The following is a 27,729-nucleotide window of genomic DNA, read 5'->3' on the forward strand; positions in this document are numbered from 1 at the left end:
AATACTGTACATTCAGACTGTTCAATTTCTGGCTTCATTGATGATAAAACAATGCTTTTCTTTTTACTGTTTGTCATGTTTAATATATTTTTTAATAATTTAAGTGAAATAAATAGAAATACAGCATAAACACATTTGGTCTCTCCATTACATTCATTATTTGTTTTGTTACATTAGCATTATGAAGTTCACAGCAGCATAACATTAAAGATAAAAGATTTCAAAACTTTCCATTAACATTATCAGTAATATCTCTGTGAGGTCTGTGATGCATTGTTTCAAGATCAGATCAGAGATAAGTGGTGCATACAAAACTTATCAACATACTTTGAGTATTACAGCAATGATTTATACTATTTATATGTTGTTAGAATAAAAATAGACCTAAATGTTTTTTATACTGAAGACAGAAGATATACTTTGTTTGTAATTCACAGTGTGTAATGCTCTGATTGTGGACTGATCTATATTTTCATATACATTTAGCTAACAGCACGATACATGTTGTGGTTTCCTGTGGGTCAGTCTTCTACTTATAATTCAGATAATTCAGTCTCGTTTTGTGTCTTTTCTCACACTTGCTGTAATGGAGTTGTTCATCATCACTCTTCTGCATCTTCTTATGGAGGTTCAGTCATATAGTAAGTGTTTTATATTTATTAATGTCATTTATATTATTGAACAGATGCTTTTATACAAGGAACATGAAAAGATATTTGTCAAACAAGAACTACAATATCGACTGCCAAGATCATACAGTCAGGGTTGGGCAAAGATATATCAAAATGTATTTTAAAATAAAATACAAGGTACCTTAGTTTTAAGTGTATCAAAATAAACTACACTGAAAAAATTATTCATTCAATTTACTCAATTTTTAAGATAAGGGGTTGCATTCAGTTTATTTAAGCTACATTTAAACAAAAGTTTTTTATTTTATTTTTTTAACTAATTACTGTTTTTGTTTAAATGTAGCTTAAATAAATTGATTGCAACCACTTACCTTAAAACAATTTAGTAAATTGAATTTATCATTTTTTTCAGTGTACAAAATACAGCAGCCACAACTTGTATCAAAATAAACTACTGTATTTTTGTATTTTGAAAATACTAGAAAATACTGTTTAAAAATACTGTCAGTTTGACTCTTTGATCTATTGCTTCACCATTACATGAACTCATGCAAAAATCTGACATGGGCAACCGGTAACGAAGGGCCTAGTTTGCATTAGCAACACTGACAAACAAGTAATTCATAAGAAGACAACTGATGGCATCTGTATTCATAGCAACTAGTTTCAAACTTATAAATAATTTGATTGTTATCATCAGAGCCGTGCAGAGACCAGCCCACCCAGTCGGAGTTGCGTATAAATAGCACGAAGTGTAAAAACGTGCAATACATACGCCAAATTCCACTTTGGCGTGCATATGATACGCAAGTCCTTCCCATTCACTTAAAAGGTGCATCTTTTTTGTCGTTTTATTTATTGGTTTCTCAATTTTTTTGCTATTTTTTTACCATTTTCGCTTGGGTTTAGGGATGGAACAATTTTTTGTTATATAAAAATGACATCCTAACCCAAACCCCAACTCTAACCCCAACTCCAAGCGACCATGGCTTAAATATGGACAAAAACATGGAGAAACCTGTATATTAAATAACCTCATTAAGCAAATCTGAAATCTAACCCTAAACCCAAGCGAAAATGGTTTAAAAAACAGAAAAAAATTGAGAAACCAATAAAATAAAACGACAAAAAAGATGCACCGTTTAAGGGAATGGGAAGGACTTGCGTATCATATGCATGCTAAAGTGGAATTTGGCGTATGTATTGCACGATTTTTACACTTTGTGCTATTTATACGCATCTACGTGAGACTGGGTTGCTTTGGAGGGGTAGGTGCTCAAAGTATAAAAGGGCAAATTCTTCGCTGGCACGCATGCACACAATGGAAACAAATAAAAAGCAAAACAAAAAAGACCATTTTAAGTCTAATATTTTTTTATTTTCCTTGCAGATAGAGTAAGACAGAAAATCTATATAGACAAGAGTTGTGTTCGTGCAACATAGGCCCTATGCAGTTTTGTGATAATGATATCATATTTTGCATTGTGACTATAAGATATTGTTAGGATTATGTGGATTTTTGTCACATTTAAAATATAATTCTATCCTTATCTCGTTCTGAATTTATTCTTTTTTCAATTATGTAAATAATAATAAAAACAGTAATTATGAACATAAATCAGAAAATTATAAAATCAGTATAAGCCTGTTTACCAGTGATGTGAAAACTATTTTTATGGCACTCTACGGTTTTTAAAAAACTGCTATAATAGCAATTCAAATCATGAATAATTTTCAGGCAATTATTATTTATTAATTTGACTAATTATTAGATTAGGCTGGCCTTCACAAAAGGGCATTTAATGACAAAAAATTTTTGGGAATTTTAAGAAATGTATAGGAAGTGGTTGAAATGTCATCCAATACTTTATCTACATTTGTTTCTTAAAGTGGAAATGTGATAAATGTCTGACTGTTCATGTGAAATTTGATTTAGTAAAACATTAAAATACATGCACCAACTGACAATTAACTTTAAAGGCCATACGATAGTAAATCTGAGTGCAGATTAAAAAGTCAAGCTTAAAGAAAGAAACATGGGGTCATAGCAAGATGTCCATCATTTTCTGGAATGTAATGATGTATAGAGACCGGTAAAGGCCAAAGGAAAAGGTCCGGTACTACCAGTGGCCATTAGAGGTGGAAAAAGCAGTTTTAGGATTTGCATTTTCAGAGAGCGGTACCTGGCAGTAGCCCTTGGTGAGATTCAGGGTCGAGATGTACTGAGCCCTTCCCAACCAGTCCATCAGCTCATCAACTCTAGGCACGGGGTATCTATCGAATTCAGAAACCTTGTTGAGGTGACGGAAGTCATTGCAGAAACAGAGGGTGCCTTCAGGCTTTGGGACCATCATGACCAGGCTGGACCATGGGGCTGTGTAAAAGTTCATTTCTCCGCCCCCTTTGCTGAGCGACACAATAGAGCAGGTCTTTCTGGACAATGAAGTGTTGGAGAGGATGGGGTCAGGCTGAACATTCTTGGCCTTGATGACGGTGCTTCAGCCTGTCATCCCCGCGTTGTTCCTTGGTGAATGAGCCGCCTTCCGTCTCCTGTTGGAACACATCATAAAAAGGGTTAGGATTTTGGGAGGGTGACTCACCATCTCTCCTGCTTTCAGAGATCAGAAGGGCAGGCGATGTCGCGGGGCAAGCAGGCAGTCAAAATTGGGCTAGTCTCACCCGAGCAGCATGGAAACCAGAAGCTCCGTCATCACTCCTACTTCCACTGGGCCGGCCAAAATGGTCACTCTGCGAGCTGATACTTGTCGTGTGTCCATGGGGATAGAATGTTCGACTGGACCAGGCTTACTGCACTGCCTGAATCCAGGAGGGCCCGAAACGGATTCCTGTTGATCTTGATGTCAGCTTCTAGAGCTCCAACTGGCAGATTGCTGTGAACGATGCAGCCTGCCAGCCAGGTTCGTACAGGAGGTGCGGAGGCCTCTATTAACATGAACTCATCCCACAGTGAGGGAGACGTTGGGCTGCCTATTTGTCGCTGGGTGCCCTCTCATGCGTTTCTCTCCTGGACCACCCTGGGGGCACTCGCTCCCCTACATCTTGCTTTAGAGCAGCAACTGCCAGCTCGATGGCCTGGACAAGTTCCAGGGTGGTGCTTGGATTCAGCCTGAACCAGAAACAGATGGTCGATGGCAATGCGTTCCGCCACCTGACTGGCTGTTGGATCCTCCTCCAGCAGCGTGAGTTTAGCGGCCTGGGGACGGAGTGGCAGATGGGGCTTATATTCCCAGTCTAAGAAGTACTGAGCAGCGCATATCGGAGACAAACCCAAGTGGGCCAGAATTCCCCTCTTCACTTTATCAAAGCGCTCAGCGGTGGTGGCGGGGAGAGAAAAGTATGTGCGCTCACAAACTTGCTTATACAAGTCTTTATCGACCTTGCTTTGTGCACTGGTGCACAGTCATGTTGGAACAGGAAGGGGACATTCCCAAACTGTGCCCACAAAGTTTGGAGCATGAAATTGTCCAAAATGTTTTGGTATGATGAAGCATTAAGAGTTCCTTTCACTGGAAGTGATTGGAACACCTGAAGTCATTGATTTGAAGGGGTGTCCCAAAACTTTTGGCACTATAGCTGTCAGAACAAAAACAATTTTCCAATTTGCTAAAAAACTAAGCCATGATCAATGTAGTTTACTCAAGTGATAAAAATACCAAAATATATTAATAATTATGTAAATATGCTAACTTTAAATGTAATGTGATTTTTTTTTAAATGCTGACAGGAGTCACACAACAGTGTGTTTATTTCTTTAAAACACGTATGAAAAATTTTGATTATTGGTGTGCATTGGCATTTCTAACAAAACACACTAGACTAATGTTGAATTTGGAGATTTGGACTAGTCAAGACTAAATAGGATTTAAGGGGCGGTTTCACGGACAGGGCTTATCTTAGTCCCAGACTAAAATGCATAATTGAGCTGCCTTCATTTCAAAACAACTTGCACTGACATATTTTAACAAATGGACGGATATTGTGAGATTTGACTGCTTGCTATGCTTTCAAATGCCTCTCAGCAAAGTGATGTCACATGGCAATCAGTCTGTGCAACGCCGCATGAAGTTAAGAGTAAGGGTGCCCCCTTGTGGTTAAGGGCCCTTTGCACCTTGCATACTTTGCATAAAGGGAGGATCGGATCTGGTGTTCAGGATATTCTTACACCTGTGTGTTCTATGGAAGAAAGTAATTTGTGTCAGAAATGACATGAGGGAGATTAAAGATGACCTGAGCTTGGGTGAATGTGTTTTTGTAAAGCTGATGTGAAACAACTGCAGAATATAGAAACTGCAGAATAAAATGTAACTGACCATTAGCAGGTGGAGCTCAGACTCACAGTGGTCTCCAACATGGTGCCGCGGTCACCAGGTTGCCCGCACAGAGTTTGTGAGGTGCCCGCGAAAGCACATTGTGTTAATTCTCTCAATTGTAATATTTAGTTATTACATATTTTTTATATTAGCTTGGCTTCTTTTATGTATGTTAACATATTAAACAATGACAAAACATATCAACAAGTCAAATAAAATCAACAAGTAAAACAAATTTTATCAAAAAGTAGCCCCCCAGTTTTATCTATTGTGGTAGCCCTTGCTCACAAAAAGGTTGGAGACCCCTGACACTGCATAAAGTGTAATAGGCTGGATGAATATGAGTTATTATAATGTCTGTGAAGTTACTGTGAGATTTTGTTGACACTTACAGTTTCTGGTTGAGTCAAACTGATTGTATGCTTGACACGTGGGGATACGCAAAATTTCACTGGGGCGGTACCCTTTCAAAAAGTACACGTTTGTACCAAAAAGTCCATATCAGTACCTCAAAGGTACATATTGGTGCCAAGTGTACATTCCTGTGTACCTAAATATGGTACATATTAGGACCTTTTTTTGGGTGCTGTCTCAGTGAAACTTACTTCACAGGTTAATAACACATTCTAAATTGTTACATTACATTAATATTTATTGGAATACAACTTGAACGTTTTTATTCATAGTTTCCACTATAAAATTAAATAAATAAATAATAAATTTTGAATAAATTAATTCTGTATATTTAGGTCTCCCTCAGCCAAAGTTGTCAGTGTCTTCTTCAGTTATTATGGACAGAGACACAGTACAGCTGGACTGTAGTAACAGTGAGAATCTGAAGATGGACAAGTGTTACTTCACAATAGATGGAAGAGAAAATAAACAGAGCAAATCATGTCAACTATCACTCCCTAGATAATAAAAATAATAATTTTATTTTATATAGCGCCTTTCTCAAACCCAAGGTCGCTTTACATTGAAATAGAAACACACAGTCAGATAAACATTACACATGAAACAAAGAAATTGAATACAACTAACAAAACAACAAACATTTAGTTAACAGACTATGAAATGTGTGGAGAGAAGTGTTCGTTAAACAGAAATGTCTTGAGATGGGTTTTAAAGAAAGGAAGAGAAGTACTGTCACGTAGGGGTTGTGGGAGGGAGTTCCAGAGTTTTGGTGCCTGGGCGCTGAAAGACCTACCACCAACGGTGGAAAGTCTAGTGCGGGGAATGAGAAGGAGGTTTTGGTCAGATGATCTGAGCAGGCGGGGGGGAGTGTAAGAATTTAAGAGGTTGCAAATGTATGGAGGAGCAAGGTTATGGAGGGCTTTGAAGGTGAGTAGTAGTACTTTGTATGTGATCCGGGATGAAACTGGTAGCCAGTGAAGCTGATGGAGAATGGGGGTGATATGGGCAGATCTTTTTGTATGTGTAAGTAGCCTGGCTGCAGAGTTTTGAATATATTGCAATCTTTGAAGGGATTTGGTGGGGAGACCGAGGAAAAGTGAGTTACAGTAGTCTAAGCGGGACATGACGAAGGAGTGAACCAGGGTCTGTGCATCACTGACAGGAAGGAAGGGTCGAATGCGGGCAATGTTACGGAGGTGAAAGAAGGCAGTTTTTGTGACTGATTTGATATGATGGTCAAAACTGAGAGTGGAGTCAAATGTAATCCCAAGGTTTTTGACAGTCGCGGTAGAGTGAACAGGTGAATCATCAATATTAAGGGTGAAGGTGTATGGTTTGGTGAGCATGCTTTTAGGGCCAACCAGCAGAATTTCAGTTTTATCTGTGTTTAGTTTAAGAAAGTTATTTTGCATCCATGTTTTTAAATCAGAGAGACAGTCAGTGAGTGAGTGCGGGGGGGGATCAGAGGGTGAAGTGGTGGTAAGATACAGATCTGAAATCTTTGCTTGGTCAGGAGGTCAGAGGTCATCTGTCATCATAAGCTGCTACTACATTGTGTTTACATCACCAGTGTCCATAACATCTCCACGTTCAGATCCAGTAACAATAACAGTTTTGGGTGAGTTATTGTTTAGAATCATAACTGAGAAAGTTTCACTAGAGTACAACTTGTGACAACAAACCCTAATCTCCACTTTAAGGTAAATCAGAATATAATTTTTCTTTAATGATTTATTTAGGTCTCCCTCAGGCAAAGTTGTCAGTGTCTTCTTCAGTTATCATGGACAGAGACACAGTACAGCTGGAGTGTAGTAACAGTGAGAATCAGATGATGGACGTGTGTCACTTCATAATAGATGGAAGAGAAAATAAACTGAGCAGATCATGTCAACTATCACTCACTGGATCTGACATCATTAAATGGTCAGGAGGTCAGAGGTCATCTGTCATAACCTGCTTCTACACTGTGTATACATCATCATTGTCCATACCATCTCCACGTTCAGATCCAGTAACAGTTCAGGGTAAGTTATTGTTTAGAAATCATAACTGAGAAAATTTCATTACAGTAAAACTTGCAACAAACACTCCAGTCTCCAGGGGTGGTAAAAGTACACAAAAGTTATACTCGAGTAAAAGTAATTTCCTTTTTAAATTAAGGAAATTAAGTAAAAACATCATTAAATACACTTTATACCACGGGTCTGTTGAATGCTGCATTCTGAGAAATGTTCTATGGGTGTTGATTATTTTTCTGTAAACCGCACACCTAACTTGTCAAATCTCTTAAAAATAGGCACCAGAGCAATGTTTTTGGTAACCGTGGTATAAGCGGAATAATTGACTCCGGCCCTTTTAAAATTATTTTAAAATAACGCACACCTGCAGTGTAATGGCACTCCGATTCGAGTCGTGCCGCATTACCACCTTGGTGTGCATTTTTTTCTTATAATTCAATGGCCCGTCTTCAATTATTCCTTACATATTCTTTATTAGTGCGCAAGTCGTGAGCGCTCCACTACTCCAGCACGCGCTTCTCTACTCTGCTCCTCTAGCACGCGCTTGCGAGGTTTAATTTTACCTCAGAAACAAACATCAGAAACAAACATTATTTTACTGATTTATTTTCTCTCTTTCATCATGTAACTTAAATATGAGAGAACAAACATATATTTAGTGGTTTTCAATCGACTATATGAGGATGATATGATGTAAAAATAAGCTTTTGATTGATGTGAAACGGAGGCGAAACGTTAGGCGGCTAAATTGTGGTAAGATTCGTTAAAGTTTTATTAAATCTTTTTACCTCCGAGACTACATTATTTTAGCAAATTCTTCTATCTTTTTCTTTATTTAGTAATGTTAACTTAAATATGTGTGGACAAACATGTATTTGAATTATTTCCAATTGATTTGACACGTCTTATGGAGAGAAAATGATGTAAGGGAGAAGCTTTGGATATTTTATCTAAAAACGGATTGGTGACTAACTGCAGTGGTAAGATCTGTGTCTATATCTGTAAATAGGTCTGTTTTAAGTCCTCTATATCGTGTTGAAGTCATTATTTATATGGGTAACACTTTACAAAAAGGTTCATTAGTTATTAATTAGTTAACTGCATTAGTTAAAATTAAGCATTAATTAATATTCGTTCATGTTAATTTCAACAATTAATAATACCTTATTAAAATCTTGTTAACGTTAGTTAATGCACTGAACTAACACAAACGAATAAACAATTAAAAGCTTTATTTCTATTAACTAACATGAACAAAGATTAATAAATAATGTTACAAGTGTATTGCTCATGGTTTGTTCATGTTATTTAATACATTAAGTAATGTTAACTAATGAACCTTATTGTAAAGTGTTACCTTTATGTTTTATAAAATACAATGTAACGTTAATCTAAATACAATATGTGATGCTGAGTTTTTTTTTTTATTAAAATAAGCTCCAGTTCATGTTCTCTGAACAATAAACACTGTTTAACACATAGTTTTAAGTCTGCATTAAAGGCAGGGTAGGCAGAAATCATCTAAAAAACTTTTTAACAAATTTGTTTAAACTGTCTTTATATACAAATGCATAATTAAAATGTAAGTACTTTAAAAAAGAGATTATAAAACTCGAGTGTCTGTAGACCTCTCACCACTGTGTTAAACACGGTTAATTATTTCTATTCGGGACAAAACAAATGATTAGCTTGCGCGAATATCACTCTCTCTCGCGACCATGGCACCACCCGTTGCTATGGGATCTGCCCAGACATGCGCACACCCGATTGATTTGAACGTGCACGAGGCACTCTAGGAAGAGCTAAAGTATGGCAGAGAAAGTTCATTCACAACTCACAGAAAGTGCATTCAGAAGTCACAGTACCTGCATATCCAGTCAGCAAAGGCAAAAAAAGGAATAAACGAAGCAATCAAACGAGAGTAAATATCACGTGGCTTTTCCTTGAGTCGATGATGCGGTAGCAGTATTGTCTGCGGAGTTTAGTCCTCATCAGAGTCAACAATGTTTTCATCACGGAAACTCTTCCATGCAAAACACTGGCTTAATAGTGAGTACTAAAAGCCATCCTATCTGTTTATATTCCTAGTGATAAAGTTAGGTGTATTATTACATGTGATTGTGACTTGATGTTATTACATGCACCGCGCTCCTTCCTCTCCACTTGTCTGAGGTAAATCCATCTCCCAGCAAAGCTGTCGGTGTCGCGCGTTCATGTGTTTTGGGGGCGTGGCTTTAGAAGAAACCCAGAAGGGAGGGGGTGGAGTGAATGGAGGGATGGGCTGTGTTTGGAACGGTGGTGAGGGGTCTACAGACACTCGATTTTTGTGCTCTCTTTTTCAGAGTACTTACATTTTGCTTATGTATTGATATATGGTATATCACAATATAGAGGTTAAGGGAACTGCACCTGTTTCTGCGGTTATCTTCCACTTCGCATTGTGCGCTGAACTGACTGCTGAGCGTATTCTGGCAAAGACCTCACGCACATTCTTTTTTTCAAAAGAAACCCCAATTTTTCATTGTTTTGTAAAGCCAGTGTAATAATGGGAAAATGTATCGGCGTAAAAAGTAATCTTTGTGTTTAATATTGGAGTAAAATATGCAAATAAAACAAGAAAAGATCCCCGAGAAAAAAAATACTAAAGTAAAGTAACGAAGTGTTTTTACATCGTTACTTACCACCACTGCCAGTCTCCACTTTAAGGTAAATCAGAAAATAATTTTTCTTTAATGATTTATTTAGGTTTTCTTCAGGCCAAGTTGTCAGTGTCTTCTTCAGTTATCATGGACAGAGACAAAGTGCAGCTGGACTGTAGTAACAGTGAGAATCAGATGATGTACGTGTGTTACTTCACAATAGATGGAAGAGAAAGTAAACTGAGCAGATCATGTCAACTATCACTCACTGGATCTGACATCATGAAATGGTCAGGAGGTCAAAAGTCATCTATCAACATAACCTGCTTCTACACTGTGTCTAAATCACAAAATATCATATCATCTCCACGTTCAGATCCAGTAACAGTTCAGAGTAAGTTATTGATTTATAAATGATTATCATTTGCTATATTAATACGATTGTATTTATGCATACTACATTCTCTCTGCAGTTTCAACATCATCTACCACTGCAACTACTACAACAACAGTCATGACAACTTGTGAGTAATCTTAATGCTAAATCAAACTTGTCCTTTTTTCACATTTTCTTCTTTTAGATGTCATCTTATGCCAAACACACACACTAAAGCATTATTGGTGGGAATTTACCTCGATTTTCCCCTCCAGAAAATCCAAGATAAAATCGGGTGCAGGACCTTGAACGGTTCCGATGTTCAACTCAGATTATCATGTAATGTGTGATGTTTACAGATTAAATCCTACACCTCCAGATCTCCTTGCAAGCAAATCGGAGCCACCCCGATCATAGAGAGAGAAAAACGGCTTGTGCAAGTGTAGAAACTAACAAACTTCCCGAAAAAGATTTGCGTTAATTAAAATGCATGAATGTTTCATCAAAAATGAGCCAGAGTGAAATCGACTCAGTTTAAATAAGTAAAGGAAGCTGCAACCGCATTAGCTAGCAAATGTAAACATAAAAAAATAATAATAACCAGGTTGCCCGCACAGAGTCTGTGAGTTATTTTAGAAAATGTTTTAGATCTTTCAGTTAATGAAATGTAAAGTTACGGGGTCCACGTCCTTCAAGTCCAAAAAATGTGCATCCTTCCTTCACAAAAGAAATCCAAACGGCTCCACGATGATAAACAAAGGCTTTCTGAGGGTAATCCACAAGGTGTTGTTGTAGAAATATCCAAGTTTATAAACGAAAATAACTAGCTTCCGGTAACGCCGCCATCTTAGTCGCATCTGCATTCAAGATGAGAGCGTACACAGTTTATGGAGGGTTGTGATGATGATCTTTGCCCCCCGCCCTCCGAATTTGTCATACGTCACTAAGAAAAGTGCGTACACTACGCTAATACTCTCTCCTGAATACAGAGGAGTCTAGGATGGCGGCATTATCGGAAGCTAGTGATTTTCATTTACAAAGTTTTAAATTAGAATATTTCTACAACAACACCATGCGGATTACCCTTAGAAGGCCTTTGTTTATCATTCTGGAGTCGTCTGGTAAATGGACTGCATTTATATAGCACTTTCATAGACCAATGGCCATCCAAAGGGCTTTACAATTTTGCCTCACATTCACCCATTCACTCACACACACGGCAGTGTCAGCCATGCAAGGCGCCATCCAGTTCATCTGGAGCAGCTGGGGTTAGGTGTCTTGCTCAAGGACACCTCGACACTTGGTCAAGTGGAACTGGGGATTGAACCACCAACCTTCCGATTTGTAGACAACCTACGTGAACCACTGAGCCACTGCCATTTGGATTTCTTTTGTGAAGAATGGATGCACAATTTTTGGACTTGAATGACATGGACCACGTAACTTTACATTTGATTAACTGAAAGATATAAAACATTTTCTAAAATAGCTGAAAATGTGTTCATCTGAAGAAATGATGGACATATGCATCTCGGACGACTTCGGAGTGAGTAAATCATGGGTTTAATATAATCTTTGGCTATCAACTACCCCTTTAATAATATCCTGTAGTGTGTGATGGGCCATGTTTTCAAATTGTGAGCATGTTTAAGATTTGAGAGAATATCTGTCAAGAGTCTCTGTATGTGTGTGCTGCAACCAGATTTCATAATCGCCCAGGATTTTAAAAATCTTGTAGTGTCACCCCAGCTTTACCAAACTGAACCTTTTATAATACATTTCAACAGATTTTCCAGCTGAAGCTGTAACGTCCACAACTAACAACGTTGCAACAGCTATTAAAAATTAAATTAAGCGAAAAATTCCTCTCTTAACTTGCTTATAGTTTACTAATATTGTACTCCATGTAATACGACTCCATTCTCTCTGCAGTTTCAACATCAACCACCCCTGTGGGTACTACAACAACAGTCATGACAACTTGTGAGTAATCATATTGATAAATCAAACCTAAGACATCAGAGAGACATTTTTTTCAACTGAACATTTTGTTATACATTTCTGCAGTGTCCATTACTGTAACCAAAACAGCTAGTAAGCTACAGCACAAATCCATATTCAGTTACTATGAATTAAAATTTAGAAATAGCTACTTTGTTATTTCTAAAAAGCTGCGAACTTTAAAGCTTTTAACAGCTGCCACATAATTCAGTAACCTCACATCGCTTCAACTAAGAAATTTATTTCATATCCACCTTATTTTTGACATAAATGTGGGTGCCGCCATCTTTGAGCTCCTTTGTGTTAAACTTCCAGTGAGCTACTAATGCCTTTACACTTTTGTAAGTCAAAGAAACTCTGGCCTAGTGCTAAAAATTTAACTATCTTGAAAGTGTTCATTTAACTCTGATAACTGTGGAGCTATATAAACTCTGAAAAAGTGTTGAAATCAACTCTCTAAGATTTAACTCTTTCCCTGCCATTGACACTATCTCATTGCAAGCAAATCGGGGCCACCCCAATCATAGAGAAAAACAGCTTGTCAGCTGCAACATAATTCAGTAACCTCACATGCTTCAACTAAGAATTTTCATTTCATATCCACGTTATTTTTGACGTAAATGTGGGCGCTGCCATCTTTGAGCTTCTTTGTGTAAGACTTCTGGTGAGCCACTAATGGTAGTCGTATTGCGAGTGACACGAGTGTGCCGCTTTGACTGGTTTATTAAAAAATCCAGAAATAATTTGTGCAATTTTTGGTTGCCATAATAGCTGATACAAAAGTAAATCTCTACAAAACATTTGTTTTAACTATAATCCACGCACAAGAGCTAAATTACTAATAATCGCTCTATCTTAATTTATACACAACTTTTTAAATTAATAGTTAATATCTTCTATCTTTCAGCTGTTCCTCTGACTACTGATATTTCAGCGGCAACTCCAGAAGCTAAACGTTCTCAATTCTCTCATGGCATACGTTTTTTACTTGAAAAACTGAATGATTTGATAACTTTTGCATAGTTAGATGTTCTCTTTAAAGTCTCTATCAAGTTCCTTTACTTATTCTATGCAACAACGAAACTAAGGGCCAGATTTACTAACTTGCAAACTACTGTCGTGATTTACTAAAGACACGCAATGACAAATTATTTTACAAATGTTTTCGTGACTGACCTTGGAGTTTCACTTTCTGATGCAAAATCTTTGGAATTTACTAGTATTTGCACCCTTATTAAAAGTCTAAAAAATCATGTCTTAAACTCTAAGCTAATTTGTAGATTGCGTTGGTCATAATGGAAATGAGATTTTTGCACATGTGTTCTTTAACGTGTCAGTAAATCACCTGCAGAAACTTCCTCTCCCATCTGCACCTCTTTTGAAATTGCAATCACACACTAAGTTTAGCAAATCTGGCCCCAAAAAGGTTTTAAATATCTTCTTTTTGGGAACATCTGTTACTATTTTCATATTCTTAATTTAAGATTAAAGATACAGCTATTCCCAAGGATATATCATAATAAATGATGTCTTTTTAGACACAGAAATGTGGCAAATAATATTGTGCCCAGCAGTGGCGTGCTCTGTGATTGTACTCACAGGACTCATATGTCTGTGCACATTTGCATGTAAGTAAAGTTTGTTTGTAAGTTTGTTCGTTTTAATGACCATAGAAACTGAGCTTCATTCTGTTTAATACAATCATACAAACGTTACACTTTTGAGCTGAACTGAAAAACTAAAGCATTAATTTTTGTTTTCTAGGCAAAAAAAGATCTAAACTGTAAGTCTTTTCTTAATGTATCAGCTTATTCTATAATAATATAAAATGTATATATTTAATAAAAGAATAATGCTTTGTATTATTGCAAGTAAAAGAACTCCAGGAGAAACGGTGAGCATCATCTGTGTGTTTATGATTTTTAATGTCACAAAGTAATTTATCATAAAACACTTTTCATATCTTATAATGAGGAAAGTGATTTGATCTTAATGATTTACTCTTTTGTGTAGCGTGCTTCTGGACCTGCAGATATATACTCTCTCATCATTTATGTACAAGACACATCTAAACCCACAGGTAAGAAAACATCACATACATTATCACATTCAAATCATTACACATAACCTTCAACATATTCTCATGTCAGCTAAATCATTTACAGTATCTTCATTCATTTAGCAGACAAATTACAACTTACAAAGAGCAATCTAACAGTTTGCAAACATAACAGTAGTATTAGCGACCCTGCATCTGTCAAAATTTGATTGATTTATGACCCCTTTGACAGGGGGGCGGGACTATCAATCAAAAGCTGTACAATCTGTCTAGGTTTGAGAATCGTATATCACGGGATTTAGACAGCGTGTATCCTGTGCGTGTTTTACGATGTGTCAATCAGCTCGTTGTTTTTCCTGTGTGTGTGTGTTTTGTCAAGCCTATGCTGTCATGTTTATTGCTGTCAAAAAATAAAGTTTATAGTTTTAGACTGCGTAGTTTCACAAGCGGTCCAGTGCTGTCAGCGATCTTTCTCTCTCTCTCTCTCGCCCCCACTGCGCGTCTCGCCCCAGCGCGTCTCACAGCGTGTGTGTGTGTGTTGTATAAATGGGTGTTATAAGATAGGCTTGTTTAAAACAGGTTATAGGTTTTCAGTGAATGAAAAGACTTTGGTTCTGTCTTAACCGTTAAACAATGGCTGGCGCATTTAATACCCCTCCGGCTTCTGGTATGGAGATGGATGAAGATGTGACTTTTGCGCCCAAGAGGGGTGTGGGGCATCGTGTGCGTTTGACAGAGTTTTTACATGATTCGGAAGACATGGTTAAATATGAATTTCTAATGGCTGACAAACGTTTGGGGTACTACGAGTTTGACAAGAAATTGCGCACTGTAAAGCTTTACAGTGTGGAATCTGGTGAGAAACAAACATACGGAGATCCAAGCCTTTTTCTCCCTGCTAAAGACTGGTCCTTGTTCTACAAACGTATCTGGAAAGATGTGCAAGAGTTTTGTGATCGACCGTTGTACGTTGGTGAGTGGAATGGTGTGACCCGGGGGATGCACTATCGTGTTGTCGCCAACCAGTGTAAAAAGAAACTTGATGATTGTGTCTACATTTTCACTTGTAGAGACGTATCAAAGATTTCTGAGTATACATGGCCTATCCCGGAGGATGAGCACAACAACCACTACGATCTGCAATTCATTTTCCAGTGGCGCGATGTTCGTGTGCTTGGAGATGTTTTTGAACACATTGACAAAATGTTTAGATGGTGCAAGATGCGTGACCAATACAATGTCGTAAGAGTTAAATTGTTTGACCCCCGTGGAAGCATGGCGGGGACCGGCGAGATGCCGTCTCCGCCCACTTACTACAAGCATTAAAAGACCCCGGACCACAGACCCCAGACACATTGATTCAACATGTCTCAAGACTCTGAAACTCCTTACCACACCGTCATAGATACACCCGATACCATGGATGCTCCCCCGCCAAGTGCTGGAGACACCGCGGCTATTAACAGCTGGCTGGATGAGTTCTGCAGAGAACTGGGGTATCACAACCTGACTTTCCTCACTACGCGTAGCTGTAACATCGCCGCAGCCGCGCACGGAGCATCAGACGACGGCGTGGACGGCTGTATCGGCGTCGCTGGCTTTAAGCTAATAAAGGCCATTGTTGCGTCCGTTCTGGGAAGCGCCGTCGGGGCAAAGATGAAGCGTGAATGCTACGGCTGCAAGGTGAACCACCCCAGCCAAATACAGCACGGATGCCTTTACGAACCCACGCCCTATTACTTTGAATTTAATTATGAAGATTTCACCAGTACGTTGTTTAAACCGGAGTTTAAACACATCATCGTACAAGCTCTGAACCAGATCGGCCTGAAATCTCATCCCATGAGGATCCAAGGTGCTGTGGACGCTATTCTGTGTGAATTAAGGTCTGAGCCTTACGTTGTGTCTAAGCTGAAAGAAATCACAGATGAGCTAGTAGATGATAAATGTGAAAAACTTGTCAACGATTGTGTGGACTCCTGGAGTAAAATCTGCTGAGTTTGAATTGACATCGCCTTTCAAATGGGGAACCTGTGCTTTACCGGACTGATTAAAAATATGTTTAAAAACCATTATAAACATGAACTGGTTAATCTCTTATGTAGCGTGATATCTCTTGAAACTGACTATGATTTCAAACCTGATGCTTGTGAAAGCAACAAACGTGTGACCAGTCTCAAACAACAAATGTCTGATGTGCGAGATATTGCTACGTCATGGGATACCATGGTCCAGATGTGTGTTAATGCCGAAGACCAACCTTGTATTTTTATTAAAAAAACTCTAGATTTGATGTATAAAAGTCATGATGATTTTTACATAGGAGATGTAATCACAATGTCTACATACGTAATTGATTTATGCATTGCTATGGTTTTAAAGAATCCACAATTTAATGTGTGTGAAGTTGTCGCAACAGCTGCTGAATATATGATTGATAAAAAAATTGTTTCATGTATACACTTTTTATGGTATTTAGACACCCTGTAATGGCTTTCTGTATTATCGTTGTTGTGTGAAAATAAAAAAGACTATTTACCCAAATCTCACGCATTACTTATTTGTGGTCTGATGAGACGACATCATGTCGGCAGAACTCATGAGTAAGGTTTATTACACACCCTCCAACCCGGGGTCCTTAGGTGGTAAAAATCGTTTAAAACAAGCTGTTTTAAAAGATTACGATGTACGTTTAAATGACGATGAAGTTTCAGAATGGGTCTCCTCACAGGATGCCTACACGTTACATAGACAGGCTCCTCTTAAATTCAAAAGAAACAGAGTGATTGTTTATGGGATAGACATGCAGTTTCAAGATGATTTGGTCGATATTTCTGCATATTCCAAGGAAAATGACGACACAAAATTTTTACTCACATGCATAGAAGTGTTTAGTAAATATGCATGGACTCGGGTCTTAAAGAACAAAAGCGGCCGTGAGGTCGCTAAGGCTTTTGAGTCAATACTTGGGGAAGGCCGGGTGCCTCAAAAAATACAGACGGATCAGGGGAAAGAATTTTTTAACAAACATTTTCAAGAAGTTGTTAAAAATTATAATATTCATCATTTTACAGTCGCATCGGATTTAAAAGCTTCTGTGGTTGAAAGGTTTAATCGTAGCCTCAAAAACTTGATGTGTCGTTTTTTAACAGCCACAAACTCCAGGAGATATATTGACGTGTTACAAGATATCACACGGGGCTACAACACCAGTTATCACAGGAGTATTAAGATGAGACCCGTGGATGTCAACAAAGATATTGAACACGTTGTGTTTGAAAATCTGTATGGACCTGCAGGAGTGCGACGAGACAAACCTGCGTGTTTTAAATACAAGATCGGTGATGTTGTTAGAATCTCCAAAGTTAGGGGTCCATTCGCGAAAGGTTATGAACAGAATTACACAGAAGAGTATTTTACAATCGCAGAGTGTATACCCAGGGATCCGCCGGTCTACAAACTACATGATTATGACAACGATGTTATCGATGGCCGGTTTTACGAACAAGAATTACAAAAAATATCTGTGTGTGAAAACAAAGCATTTAAGGTAGAAAAAATCTTAGACAAGAAAAAACGTGGCAAAAAAATAGTGGTTTTAGTGAAATGGCTCGGATGGCCTGATAAATTTAATAGTTGGGTCGAAGAAAAAGATGTGGTCGATATACAGAATCCTTAAAAAGGAGGAACTCACGTAGAATAAAGGCAGTCCAATAAAAAATAGACATGGGTGAGGGTGGCTTTTATGTTACATTACCATGCAACGCATCTTCTGGTGTCTACACCAACAATACTATCTCAAATTATAGGACCGTATTAGGCAATCCTATAAACCTGAGGGGCAAATGGGAGGTGGGGATTGTTGAAATTGAATATCCTAGAACATGGTACACATTTAGTACCGAAGACGCATTTTTTGATTTAAATACAGAAGTAGGAGCGTCCAATATTTTCAACGACAGCAAGCGACACTTTATAAAAGCTGGATATTATGAAAATGTCACATCGGTGGTTAGTGAAATAAATAAGGCTCTAAACCCTAACGGATTCATGGGGTATGATAACATAAGAAACAAGGTATTTTTAAAAGCACCGCCCGGTATCTCGTTAATGTTTAGCGGCAAGTTGGCTGTCATTTTAGGGCTGCGTCCTAATGTGCCTATAGGGATAGCCATGCGTGCACCTGCCCCTCCTGAGCCTATAAAGGATGTTGTGACGAGAGCGCCGTATCAGGCAGACATAAATGGTGGATTCTATACGCTCTATATCTATACTGACATTATCGAATATCAGTCAGTAGGTGATGCATATGTACCGCTCCTAGGATGTGTACATATAACTGGTGAAAACAACAACATCGTCAGTATTAGATACGACAAACCTCATTACGTACCTACAAACAAGTCCGTTATCACAGAAATTGCTATTGAAGTAAAGGACGATCAAAACAAAGACGTTGCGTTTTCTTACGGTAAAGTGTGTGTTAAACTACATTTTAGACCCGTGAAGCAGTCATCCTTTTAATATTCAGTAATGGCTTATTTTAATAATAATTATAACGCAAACCCCGAGCGCTACGTGACATATTATACAAACCAGGCTGGAAATGGACTGCCTGGGTATGCGGGTGGTGGGGTCATGTACGGCAATGGGCTGGGAGGTCTTTTCAGAGGACTGTTTAGATTCGCTATGCCCTTGTTGAAGCGTGGTTTTAACATAGCCAAACCGCATCTTAAATCTGCTGCGAAAAACATATTTAGTGATGTCGTTAGCAATACGATGTCAGGCTCTTTCAACAACCATGATCAAGACGGTTCGGGTTTGATGGTTATGTCGCGCAAACGCACGTATAGGCCGCCGGGCGCCAAAAGGAGTGGCCACAAACCAAAGAAAGCACATGGTACAGTCAAGAAATCATCAGTTGCAAAGCGTAAGCGCAAGGTACCAGCAAAAAAACCACCGGCAAAGAGAGTTAAAACAATCTTCTAGATCATGGCTCTGCTACACAATATGTCAGAAGAGTGTATTAAATCCGAACTGGATTTATTCACGGTACCTCTGACTCAGACATCTATTGAAAAAAATACATATGTAGAAATACCTCCTTTATCCGCGCGATCAGACACAGCCCCGTTGGAATTTTTTATAGCAGGAACCGGGGAGGATTATATCGATTTAAATAACACATTGCTGTTTTTGAGGGTGAAAATTACTAATCCTAACGGTACGGACATTGCCGCCGGAGCGCCTGTTGGGTTAGTGAATTATCCTATTGGAAGTTTGTTTGCCCAAACGGACGTGTCGCTCGGGGACCGATTAATTTCGCAGAGTTCCAGCACGCATCCTTATCGTTGCATCATAGAGTGTCTGTTAAACTATGGAACAGACGCTCTCGAGACGACGTTCTCCTCTGGACTATATTATAAAGATTCTCCGGGGCATATGGATGCGACAGATCCAGCTGCCAGAAATAGAGGTCTAACAAAGAGAGCTGCCTTTACAGAGTCCAGCAATATCGTTGAGCTATTAGGACCCATTCACAGCTATATATTCTTTCAAGAAAAATTGTTGCTTAACGGAGTAGATGTTAAAATCCGTATGACTAGGGCCAAAGATGAGTTTTGTTTGATGAGAAATGATAATGTAAACTACAGAATAAACATTGTTTCAGCATCTCTGTTTGTTAAAAAAGTATCAGTGTCACCAGCTGTGAGACTGGGCCACGCTCAGGCTCTGTTATCAGCAACAGCAAAATACCCTATCGACAGAGTGTGTTTGAAAAACTTCTCCATACCCGCTGGTTCCCGCGTATGTAACCAAGAAAACTTATTTTTAGGAACCCTACCCAAATCCATCGTTCTGGCGATGGTTGATAATGACGCCTTTACAGGCGCTTATAATAAAAACCCATTTGCATTTAAAAACTACGACCTGGAATTCTTAGCGGTCTATACAGACGGCGTTCAGACACCTTCAAAGCCTTTCCAGCCTGACTTTGGCAGCGGTTCTGCTGTAAGGGAGTTTTACCAACTAGCATTGGCTTCGGGAAAACATTTGAAAAATCAAGCTCTGTCTATCGATAGAGAGGCCTTTCTGCACGGATATACACTCTACGCGTTCAACCTCACACCAGATGAAGAATGTGGGCGTCACGTGTCACTAGTCAAATCCGGCAATATCAGATTAGAACTTCGTTTTAGGCAGCCTCTCCAAAATACGATAACGCTGATAGTGTATGCGATTTATGATTCAATTCTGGAAATATCTAATCGTCGGCAGGTTATGATTGATTACTATTAATCATGAACACCTTGCAACTAACGAGCCTGATGGATAAAATTTCATGCAACACACATTTCCTAGGAGTGGTGCCGTGTGACCATTTACCAGTCGCTCCTTTAAGAACATTGCCGGCCATGGTCATAATCAACACCCACCCGTCCGGACTCCCCGGGGAACACTGGTTAGCTATTTACATAAACAAATACGGTGTGGGTTGTTTTTTTGACAGTTTTGGCAACAGACCGGATCATTACCGTTTTCCCCATCAAATCAATGACTTTTTAAATCTCAATTCTGTAACGATGCAATACTCTGCCAAGCAAGTACAGGACTTCTCAGCAGATACCTGTGGTCAGCATTGTGTTTTTTTCCTGTATCATATGTGCATGGATCGTGAATATGAAAATGTTTTAAAAAAGTATACAGATGATCTGATTAAAAATGATAATATGGTATCGTGTTTTGTGAAAAAACTAAAACCCTCTGATTGTTATAAAAATGTGTTTAAATGTGTTCAGTGTGTGCAAACGGGTGACATGTTTGTGTAATGTTTTTGTTTAATCAATAAAAACACTATTAGTCAAGACAAGATTCTTCAGAAAGATTATTTTTTTATTTATGAATACAACCATTCAACAACAACAACAACAATGTAAAACATTAGAAACGTAACCATTTGTTATAATCTAGTTTGGGTGATTTAAACAGGGGTTCATCCGGCAGAATAACAGATGCCCGAGCCCGAGATCGGCGTTTTTTACTTTTTCCATAATGAGCCGACACACCAGGTGATGTCCCCGATTTAAAAGACTGAACAGCCTGTCTAACGGCATGGTTTGGTAGTATAGAATAAGGCAAATTCAACAACGAGATCGCCTCTAAAAACTCTGACCAACCTACAGGTCTGTGTTCGTCTCTGATCTTATGCGATGCGGTAACGCTTTTCACCAAATCAAACAAATGGGACCCATGTATAGGACTTCCCCTAAACACAAATTCCCCTGAACCTGTCCATGAAGTTACATCTTTAGCTTTAGACATTTTATCTAAAATGTACCTGATGTTTTTTAAACTTTTTTGCGGTGCGTTGTTTAACACATCAGTCACAACATCAGTCACAACATCGTCTGCGGCATTATCCTTAACATCCAAAGTAGTTTGTTCCTTATCTGTGTGTTCAGATGGGGGAAGGCTTAATGTTAAAGTGTTGACTTCCCGGTCTCTGTGTTTGGCGATTGTTAAAAATCTCTGTAAGGCGTTCGAGTACAGCTTTGCCTTTTCATAAGCGTCCAAATCATTTCTGTGTAAAATATTTCGTATAGATTCATCCATATCGCTCTCAACGCTCTGTTGAATAGACTCGCGAGGCGATTCGGTCTTTAGTTTATCCAGCTGGTGCTGCGGGACTAGATACATTTTCTCCGTAAATTCCATGCTCTGGTTTTATCTAGAGGCAATCAGGCTGGTAATAAAAGGGATAGCGACGCTTAGGAGGGGTAGAAGGAAACCCCCCTGCTGGTTTATCAAACGTCTCTTTCTCCCCACACTAATCTTCTTGTCCGCAACGATTTTTAGCTCGCGTTTCTTCTTTTTCAATTTTTGGTACTGTACATGTTTTAAGGGTATATGTCCGTGTAATAAATTAAGAGCTAGTTCGCACAACGCCACGACGAGATCATCCGTAGCAGATTGTAGAATAACGCGTCTCTGTTTGGGTGTTGATTTTAATAGAAGTTTTAAAAGAGGGAGGTTTCTACAAAGTCTATCAGACATTTTCACGTTCTCTGTTTTCTTTTCTGGACGTACACCACTGGATACGGTGAAAGCAAATCTGTTCTAAGACGATACAGCTCCGGTGTTTTGGCTTTATAGTCAATCATAAGATAACCAAAAGGCTGACTGGTGGCGTCTTTGTAAGCCTCCATAAAATATTTTGTTTCTCCGGGGTACATCTGTCTGGCTAGAACCATGACCTGATTTGTGTCTCTGGGGTTTTTAAAAAGAATTAGATAATTTGTGTTCAAAGCTATAGTCCTGCTCGACTTTCCCTGGCAAAATAAATTCTGTACAATATAAATAACGCTCAAGTTTCTGTGGTGTACATACTGAGTGAATGCCTTTTCCACTTCGATGTTTCCAGAAGCATCACGCATGACATCGTCTAGAATTAGCAGAGATGTTTTATTAACAGGAAACAAATGATCGTCATTCAGAGTCTGCGGTATCCCATCAATGAATTTAATTTTGTACATTTTTGATATTTCTTCATACATTTTTTGCCAACATTCATATATAATTACAATATTCTCAATCTTTTCAGAAATCAAATTTACAGCATTTTCCAACAACATCTTAAAGGGAAATTCCGCCCTAAAACGGAATTTAGGGTGTTTTTTCGTTGTTAACGAGTCAAACTTTCATTTAAAAGCATATTTATGACTGAAGAGCAACATTTAAGATATTTAAGATGTTCGTTTTCTGGTAAACTGGCCTTTGAATGGGAGTGAATGGGGCACGTCGCATGAGCGCACAAAATCTCTATTTTTACAACACTAAGAAGGCTCGACACAACGTGATACTTTACTCGAAGTATCACGTGGGTCTCTACACATGAACGCGAACATTGAGAACATTGTTTGTGTACACAGATTTTAGTAAAAGCGAAAAGTTTGGAACAACTTACCGTGCTGTTAAACTGCGTCCCGCCGCCATATTGCCAGTCATGAGCAATCGATTTCAGAATGCGATTGAATGGACTCCATAGGACGCTACTTTTTCAACTACAGGGTCAATATTGTTTTTCACTTGAGACAAAACAACAAATTATCCGTGCATTTATATGGAACTATGCTTTAGGAGCTATCCATCTTTACTCTCCTTCCTCCTTATGTCGCATTCTGAGATCGATTGCTCATGACTGGCAATATGGCGGCGGGACGCAGTTTAACAGCACGGTAAGTTGTTCCAAACTTTTCGCTTTTACTAAAATCTGTGTACACAAACAATGTTCTCAATGCTCGCGTTCATGTGTAGAGACCCACGTGATACTTCGAGTAAAGTATCACGTTGTGTCGAGCCTTCTTAGTGTTGTAAAAATAGAGATTTTGTGCGCTCATGCGACGTGCCCCATTCACTCCCATTCAAAGGCCAGTTTACCAGAAAACGAACATCTTAAATATCTTAAATGTTGCTCTTCAGTCATAAATATGCTTTTAAATGAAAGTTTGACTCGTTAACAACGAAAAAACACCCTAAATTCCGTTTTAGTGCGGAATTTCCCTTTAACAAAGATTGATTTCCCACTGTTGGATGGACCTGCTACAATTAAAGAGAAGGGATGCTGTAGCCTAAAGTCATGGCCTTTAGCATCCCGTACACCTTTATGCCCAAAAACGTTATCAAAATCCATACGGAAACGTTGTCAATTCTTTTTTGTTTATTACTCGCTTGTTGTATACGAGCTTAAACTTCTTCACAACTGTTTTGTTGTGGAGCGTGAGGTGTCTTTTATTCTTCACAATGCTGTCAGCAGAGGCTAGCACGTGTCTGTCAGTATCACCCTCATTAACATAATCACGGACAAGATCAACCAGTGTGTCTAATGTGATAATTTGGGAGTTTGTATAATTTTGCACGATGCCTTTGGCCTTTAGGACCGTGCGCCCCTTTGCGGTGCGGTATGCGTATGTTTTTGGCCCGCACGACACAAACTCGACCGCAAAATCATCATCCCCAATTTCATCAGTCAAATTACCTAGATACGGCCCCAACGGTGGATCCCAGTCGCCGTCTTTAGACGTGAAAATCACGCTGTCTGTATCGCTGTAAAGCACACGCTCATTGAGCCTGTCCATAAGATCATACAATTCTAGACGCGCGTGGGCAGTAGTAAAGGCGCCGAGAAATATGTTTATGTCACGCGTGCGCGCGCCTTTGCCGTCCGGATGGATCCATTGCACTAGAGCTACCTTGTCTGACACAAACGAAAAGTGTTTAATCTCGTATGCCATGCCAAAAATGTATCTCGTAAACTCTTCCGGATCTGAGAGCAACACAGTGTTGGGGAGATTTTCTCTCATAGAAAAACGCCCCCACAAACTGTTTAGCAACAGCTTATTGATAGAACGCCTCGCAGGGTTGTGACTTATCTTATCAGGATTCATTTGTATCCCCTCTTTCTCAAAGTAATCAGCAATGTATGCCTGTTTGTCCTGTTCTGTCACGGCATCTGCGGGGTACCCACTGGCCTCTTGCTTGTATTGTAAAAATGTTTTGACATATTCACAAAACAAGGTTTCTGAGGATTGGGGAAAATGCCACACTTCATCCACTTTTGTCACAATGTAACCCTTCTCGATAGCCTTTAACAGCTCGAGACTGACCCAACACCCTGAAAGCATTCGCTTCTCATCTGTGTGATCGCAGGGGGTAGACTGATTCTGCTGCTCACAGCAGGTTGCGCAGAGAGGGAAATTCAGTTTATTATTGGCCCTGTATGGGAGCACGGGGTGCAGCAGTTTTCTTGGGGGTAACACTGATGCTTTGATAAGCCCGTAATAATTTTCAAGGGGTTCAAAGTCCTTTAAAATTATCTGCGGATGCCCTATCGGGTAACACTTCTTGGCCTGACAGAAGGGGTACAGACTTGTAAAATCAACATATCTGATTTTCTCACCTTCAGCGGCTTTATGATAGAGTTTGTACGCGTTAGTACGACCTCCAAATAGAGCGTCGCGGGGTTTCAGTCTCTCGGGGTGCGTGTAAGTGGCCATAAACGCTATTACGTCAGGATCAGTCCGCTTAGCAGTGTTCCATTCACACTCCCACATCACCTCGACATTCAACCCATACCCCTTCTCCAAAACCTCCATTTTGGCCTCATGCTGTCTTCTGTGTACAGCGTGCGTCAATTTTGTCACAGGATGAATGTCATATTCATCAAATTTGCAAGAGTGACTGTGCCACAAACACCCTAAATATTCTAAAATATGAATTTGACCACCCTTTTGGAACGCACCATCGACATGGTAGGACCCGAACGACATCTCGCCGCGATTTAACGCGTGCTGGACATCGACCCCGCGCGAATGGCTGACATATTCAAGCCATTCGATGGAGGCGTTTGAATAGGCTTTGTTTTTAGTCAGGTAGGCGCCGTTGTGCGTCAACGCTAGTGTGTCTCTCTGGAGGTAATGGGTCTTGTACACGGCCATGTAGCACGATGCCAGAGTTGTGTATCTGAAGGGGTCAAGTGCTGTGCATTGTATAAACTCATCACGATATTTCATGCATGCCTCTCTCAACAAAACAACATCATTCTTGCCGTAAAGCGCCAGTTCTTTTTTAAAGTCAAAGACTTCACCCTCTACGGTCTTGTACCATTCATCAAACTGTTCCCTCTCCTTCTCTGACATTGTGTCATATCCGTACATTTTTTTGTCCAGATATGGACCTATGTAGTTTTCATTCTCCACCCGGTTAAAGTGATGTGGAAAATAACCCTTCTCTGCACAGGTCAGATTCATGGCAGATGCTGTCTTGGCTAGCCGCATTGGGAGAAATGAGAAACTGTCGAGAAATCTTTGTTTGAAACTTTCGTCAAACATTAATATCAAACGACAGCCTTGCATCGTAATTTTAAGAGTGAGCCCCACCTTTGTGAAATATTCCAAAAGAATAAAATTGTCAAAGCAGGAAGCGTTGTTGGCTATCCATTTGTAGTTGGTGTACCTAGGATGTCTGAATCTTTGCACGAGCTGTGCAACACAGTCAGTGCCCTCTGCTGTGAATTCTTCACCCGCAAAAGTGATGGCACATACAAAATTTGCAACATGCTTACCACCCTCGTAACGCGTCTCAAAATCATAGAAGATGTATTTCTCACTGGGGGTCTCAAGCCTTAAGGGCTGAATAAAGCACTGATGAGCTCCATCGGGTGTCAACTCCACGCCACAATGCATGCACTTCTCCGGCATGCATTTGTGTGGCGTTGGTTTGTCACCGCTAATGTAATAGCGTCGATTACATGTTGGACAGTATTTGGTCACGTCACACTGGGAAAACTGCTGACTCAGTGGAGGTTTTTTATTCATTTCATAACAATATTCTGATTTGCAGTACCTCAAACAATCACCACAGTGTATCGTCTTCGCGGGGTGTTTGTAGCAGTCGGGGGCATTGCATATGTCACAGGCGTATCTGCATCTGTGATCTCTTTTATTTGAAAAGCCGTTGTAGCAATAGTCGCAGACGTATTTACACCCGATAAAAGCCCTCAAATTTTTTATCATGAAATAATGACTATCGGACAGATAGAGAAACACCGTCTTGTAGTGGGGCTTATCTTTGGTCATGTATTTTTCCAAAGCACCTGTGCTTGATCTGTGGAAAACTACAATTTTGATGTTTAACAATCTCTCAAACAATGCGACGTCATTAAAGCGTATCATGTCTTGGATTGAAAATCCAGCGGCATTTTGAATGGAAGCGGCTATGGGCACTAATTCAGGGTCTGTTTTTTGGGGATTCAAAAAGTGTGCCAGACAAAGTGCAAAGCATAGCTTGTCAGACATATTAGTGGGGCTAAAAAGATTCATTCTATTTCTTTTTATAACCTCGTTGTGTGCTAGATCACGGAATTTTCTGCGAGCACCACCACCGCCGTTTTTGCTTCTGACGATAGACACCTTTAACATCAGATTGTCATCAACGCACACGTCTGCGTTGCTCTGCATGATATTTTCAAGCTGATCTGTGAACGCGGAGACGCTATAATCGTTGGCTGGCGTAAGCAGCGCATTAACGTCGGATGTTAAAGTTTCTCCACTTAGTAATACATGTATTATTCCCCCATCGCCCGCAAATATTCTAGATAGAGAGACTATTTCATTCAGAACACCATCCAAAAATAGAACGTACGATGCCATATCTGTAGAAGCTATTGACCTCAGATTTATATTCCTGCGTATTTCCAGACT

General features: G+C 39.3%; 1 protein-coding gene across 1 annotated transcript in view; it reads left to right on the plus strand.

Moving 5' to 3' along the window:
• Positions 1–27,729, plus strand: part of LOC129427914 (uncharacterized) — a 211,901-nt gene that overhangs the window by 112,196 nt on the left and 71,976 nt on the right. The gene's annotated exons all lie outside the window — the stretch shown is intronic.

The sequence above is a fragment of the Misgurnus anguillicaudatus genome, chromosome 14, assembly GCF_027580225.2.
Source record: "Misgurnus anguillicaudatus chromosome 14, ASM2758022v2, whole genome shotgun sequence".
Classification (NCBI taxonomy): domain Eukaryota; kingdom Metazoa; phylum Chordata; class Actinopteri; order Cypriniformes; family Cobitidae; genus Misgurnus; species Misgurnus anguillicaudatus.